A 5,424-nucleotide genomic window follows, 5' to 3' on the forward strand; every position below is an offset into this window, starting at 1 on the left:
CGGGAGAACACTCGTGGGGAGCCGTGGGGTGTGGGGTTCTGCAGAGAGGAGCCACGGGAACGTCCGTCCCCGCTTCCATCCGTTTAGCATTCCCTGGCTAAGGAACGAACGGAGCGTCCTGTAATGAGGGTTTATTCTCATTGCTGTATTGCTGTGGCTAGAGCTGGGGGAGAGTGTGACGTGCAAGGGGATCTGATGGCTTCAGAAGTGGATGCCGAAGGAGTTACCCATCTGGGAAGCGTTAACTCTTGCTAGCGGGTAATCTCGTCTTGAAACTGTTGGGTCTTCCCTGGACCAACATCCAGGACAGTCTTGAAACAGAAAAAAAGTTTCACCACTGACGTCTGTGATGGACTCACTAATGGCAGAACAGGACACCTGCTGAAAAACATCATAGAGTCCCCCAAAATTATCTGTGGTTGCAGAGAGGGCACACAGATGCACAGCAGGCCAAGACATTCCTGCATCCTTTTCCATCCTTCTCCATTCCCCGTGTTCCCAGCAGGGCAGAGCCGTGTGACACCAAAAGGTAAGTGCCAGAAGCACCACGAGCACTGTGCTTTTGGTTCTGGTAGGAGACACTCTTCCCCATCTCCAGAAGAGGCAGCTATTTTTTATATATTTTATTTTATTTTATTTTATTTTATTTTTATTTTATTTTATTTTATTTTATTTTTATTTTTTCCCCGTAAGTTTGTATTGGGTTTCCCCGGGTATTCCTAGTGGCTGTGTGTTCGCTTCCTTCCGTTAAGCAGGTACCCGCAGCACGTTCCTTCCCGCAGTCTCCCGGTCCCCCGCACTCCCCGGCCGCTGATCCCGGCTTGTGCTGAGGCCGCGGCGTGCGGGAGGAACCACCAGGTGGCGACCTCTCTCCGTGCTGCTGCTGCGGGCTTTGGTGGCTCTTCCACCCTTCGTTCAGAAGCAGGAGCAGACGCAGCTTGCTAGCTTGCTAGCTTGCTGCCTACCAGCACCGCTCAGTGCACGCTGGCAGAGCCGCCCCATGTATTGGAGGGGCAGCTTCCCCCTTTGCTGGAGGCACAGCATTGCTGACCTCATCAGGATCCCACCTCGTGCACTGACATGGAATGAAGTCACCACGGAGCTGGGACCCGGCAGTGAGCTGCAGGGCTGTGTGTGACAAAGAGAGCAACCTGAAGACAGGGAATTGCGAAACCTCAGCAACGTGCTTTGGAAAAATACGTGGTCAGAGGGTGTAAATATGCAGAGGAGAAGGAATGCTCAGTTTGGGATGAGCTGCCCTGGTTCTGCAGCCCCAACCGCCATCTGTTGCGCTGAGCTCCATCTAGCTCAGGCCGTAGCTGCGCTCTCACCAGATGTTAGCTTACATGAGCTGCATGTAAAAGTGAACTGGTGCGAGAGCTGTGGCCCGATGTGTTTTCAGTAGGGTCTGACCTGCAGCAGTGACGACGTGCTAGCCGGCCTCTCGCTGCGGGGATGCGCTCCAGGAGTCGCAGGTGTGTGGCTGGAGCTTGGTCAGTGAGTCAGGATAGGAAATATCTTCCAAAGCTCCAAATAAGACAAAACAAACTGAGCTTTAGCACATGCTCAACTGATTGAGCCTTTGGCGAAGTATGACATGAATTTGCAGGGCTCTCACTGAGGCTGCATCTTGCCTGCAGCGTCCTTCGGCACCGGTCCTCCAGAACAGGGTGAGAAGCTGCCTTGGGATGGCCGTGGGGATGGAATCGTTAGCAATTCCAGATCATGATGGGAAACAGAAGGAGTGAAGAAAAGCCAGATTGATCTATTTATTTATTTATTTTCCTCCAGAAAGTGGGAATAAAGCTACGAGCGCAGAGCTGGCTGCTCATGGAATATCTGCAGTGTGATTGGCACTAATGCTCTGCAGCCAGTGGGAGAAGATACGTTACCCAAGTAAGTGAAATGAGCACTGAGATGTGGGTTATATGATAACTTCTGAAGCAGAAGGAATAAGACCTCGGGCAGCAGAGCTCCAAACAGCATGCTGTCTTTTTTCCATTTCTGAGCCTGTGGTGTTCGATTAACCCCTTTTCTTTGTGTTACGTTCTCTATCCCGCAGGCTTGCAGAGCTTTGCCCACCCTTCTGGCTGATGACATGTTAAACGCTTGGTTTGCGATCATCAATTTTCTCCTGAAATGATACCCAAAGCTCTGCTGTTTTGATTTAAAGTGATTTCAAGTCTTTTAGTTAACAGTTAAGGACGATCCTGTCCAAGAGAATCTAACTTGAGGAAGCCATGAAATTTAATTCATTTCTGCAACTTAAATATATAATCAGTGACATATGGGAATACTAAATACGGGGGGAAATGTCATTGCTTAAGTAAAATTTCTGCGTTCAGTCAAAACCCAGCAGTTGTAACATCAAACTGTAGTTTCCATTGTACAGGAAATAAAGCATCATTTCTTCAAAGAAAATAGACATGCAATTGCATGCCTGTTACGTTGCTTATATGGCTTTATGCTTAATTTTCTCCATGTTGCAGTTAGTAAAGGGCCAACAGAAGAGAAACTGAAGGGAGAAGGAACAACACGACACACCGAGCCTACAGGAAAGTGCACAGGAGATGGCTGTGCTGGGAACACAGGCTCTTTCCCTGCTGTTGTCTCCGTGCCTGGGCCACAGGGGCACTGTGCTCCATGGGACCTTCCCCAGAGGAAGCTTTGCAGCTTATGGTTACATGAAAGATTCTGATTTTTTTCCTCCTCCCTCACCCCAGCAGTGTCTCCAAGAGCCTTTTGGCTGCTGCTTCTTCCGCTGAGCTCCAGCTCCTCATTGGTCTCCGCACACAGCCCCTTCCTCTCTCTCTGTAATTGCCTTGTTTGCTCCTCCAGCCTTGCACTTCATCCATCTTCCTATTTCCCCTCTCTGATCTACTCCTCATGGCCGCTTCCTTCAGTTTTGCTGCTGGAATGTGAAGCATCTCTCCAGAAAAATAGAAGGTCTCTGTGAACTTTTACCACCCCCCTGTATTCCCTCTCCTTCACCTCTATCATCTCCTTGCAGATGGTGGGACAAGCGCTCACATTCGTTCTCAGGCTTGTAACATTGGCGCATTCCCTTCTCTTGCTTTTTTCACATGATGATGTGAAATGAGGATAATTCTGCCCATTTCTCTGCTCCTCGGGGCTGGGCTCAATTTGAGGAAAGTGCTTTTGAGGCTGCTGTGATGCTTGGAGCGCTGCTGTTGCGTTTGTCCCCTGACTACGGCTAATTGCGGCCACATTTGCTTCTACTCAGGATAGGAAAGACAAAAGCTGAATCAGACGCAGCCATCGATTAGCACAGCTCTTGGGTCTGAAGGGCATCATCTGCCTAAAGGCAGCATTATTCATCGAGATATTCCCTGCTGTTATCTGCTTTTTTTCTTTTCCTTCTTGCTGAAGAGGCACTGGGCAAAGGGGATTTCTGTCTGCTGGAAGGGCACCTGCCTCCCCAGCACAGCCTTGTGGGAATCGCCCATCTCAGCTTTCAGGAGCCCTGGAGCACCTGCTTGGAGGTGGGCACCTGGGAGCAACTTGTTCTCTCCAGGGGCAACCCTGCAGAGTGTGGGCCCCCACATTGGTCAGACCACGCTCTGAATCAGATTGGGTGAAGGGAAGGAAGAAGAAGAGTTTATTCTGCTGGTGCAGTGGTACCGAGCTGCTCATGGCATAAAGTTACACAAAGAAAAGGGATACACAATTCATCATCAACTGCCTAAAATTCAGGTTTCTTTCTTCTGTGTCTTGTGTGTCTGCCTGCAAACCCACAGCCTTCATGAGACTGGTGCCTCCTTTTTGTTCCCGTCCTTCTTTTTTATAGCTCTCTTAGTTAGGCAGCTAAACGAGGGTGGGTTAACCCTTGAAGGAAAGCCCAACACCGCTGTGCTATGGCCACATTTGGAGGTACCACTCTGTGCTCCTTCCACGCTGGTGATAATGCAGACGCAGCATTGCCAGATGTGCTGTCCGGCCAGGCGGTCGTGGTGATGGATGCCCTGCTCCTTGCATGCAGGAAGCTCTCCGTGGGTTTGCCTTCCGCATGCTGGTGCAGGGCTCCCCCCAGCCAGGCTTCCTAGGGCAGACAGATGGTTTTGCTTGTTACAGAGCTTCACAGGACACCTCCATTAAAGAGCAATGCGCAGATACCGCACTAAATCAAGCCGCTTGTCTGTTCACTCAGGTGATACATCGGCGTGGTAGGAAATGGTTTCAGCAGCAGAGTTCACACTGTGCAACACCAACCTTTAGGCATTGGTAACCTCAGGAGGTTGCATTCCAGACATTAGGTCTCTTGTGGTGAAATAGATGGACGCTGCAGTGCAGAAGCAAAAAAAAAAAAACTCAATAAAAAGAACTGGCTGTGCTGTTACGGGGTCTGATGGCCGCTTTTAGTGTCCTTGCTCCTCTCAGAAATCATTTGGGGAGAACAGAAATCATTTGGGGAGAACAGAAATCATTTGGGGAGAACTCGTATGTCAGGCCATGGTGCAGGGCAGGCGTTTAAGAGTCTGCAAAGAAAAGCTTTTGGGCAAATTGTCTACGGATAACATCCTTTATTTTCACTAGCTGAGTTTTCTCCTTGATGGCTTCTTTGAGAGCATCCATAACTCAGGTTTACTTGACAGCAATACAGAAACAGACATGGTTGATATCTTGGGAATCAAAGACATGACGATTTTTGTTTTTTAAAAAGGCTGTCTAGCTTGTTTTATCCTTCCTAGCCTAATGGAGGTTTGTTTGGTACTGCACATCCTCTGACCATAATAACTTTCATCCTTTATGAGCAGACGTTTATTTTCTAGGGAATGCAAAACGTCCCTCCTGAGGAGGTTTTTCCTATTTTCCTTTGGGCTGACATACACAGCTGGAGACCTCCATTTAATTCATCTTCTAGACTTAATTTATCTCGTGATTCTTTATTCCTTCCCTCTATCAGCCCTGCCGCTGAATCCTTCCACAGCCGCTCGGATCATTTACAACAGCCACTTCCACAGGCAGTAGCAAAGCAAAAATCGAAGTGAGCACCTCTGATAACAACGTTAGCTGCGGATTTCAGTGTTTGTGAGCTGCAACTGGCTGGGGGGGGTGCCAGACATTTGCAGACACACACAACAAGACAGGCCCCTGCTCTGATCGGCTTGTAAATTAAAGGAAAGCACATTGGCAGGAGTAGAAGGGATGATACGACATGCTTTAAATAGTTTATTGGGAGCTGGAGGATTGCTGTTTATTTGGTGACGTTGGGAAAATATTTAATGTGCTTCGCTTAAACTTAAACTCTTTATAGCAGTGCTTCTTCTCTTCTCCTCCCCCGGTTTTCTTTCCCAATGACTGTTTTGGAGATTAAAACCAGCACGTTGAGAGTAGACGGAAAATAGAGAAACATACTTCCAGATCGACAGAACCGCGAGTAAATTTTCATAGATACTTTTTTTT

The 5,424-nt window shown here is 48.5% G+C and overlaps 1 long non-coding RNA gene across 3 annotated transcripts; it reads left to right on the plus strand.

Annotated features, from left to right (window-relative positions):
* The first annotated feature begins 6 nt into the window (after positions 1–6).
* On the plus strand, positions 7–5,408 carry LOC104911987. 3 transcript variants are annotated; one of them, XR_794335.3, is made up of 5 exons: positions 7–529; positions 1,403–1,475; positions 1,610–1,670; positions 1,792–1,896; positions 2,063–5,408. It is a non-coding gene; the product is annotated as an uncharacterized LOC104911987 (long non-coding RNA). The 3 variants fall into 3 exon arrangements; XR_002117213.2 differs by lacking the exon at positions 7–529 and having other exon boundaries at positions 707–1,475; XR_794333.3 differs by lacking the exons at positions 1,403–1,475; positions 1,610–1,670.
* The last annotated feature ends 16 nt before the right edge of the window (positions 5,409–5,424 follow it).

The sequence above is a fragment of the Meleagris gallopavo genome, chromosome 8 (assembly GCF_000146605.3).
Source record: "Meleagris gallopavo isolate NT-WF06-2002-E0010 breed Aviagen turkey brand Nicholas breeding stock chromosome 8, Turkey_5.1, whole genome shotgun sequence".
Lineage (NCBI taxonomy): Eukaryota > Metazoa > Chordata > Aves > Galliformes > Phasianidae > Meleagris > Meleagris gallopavo.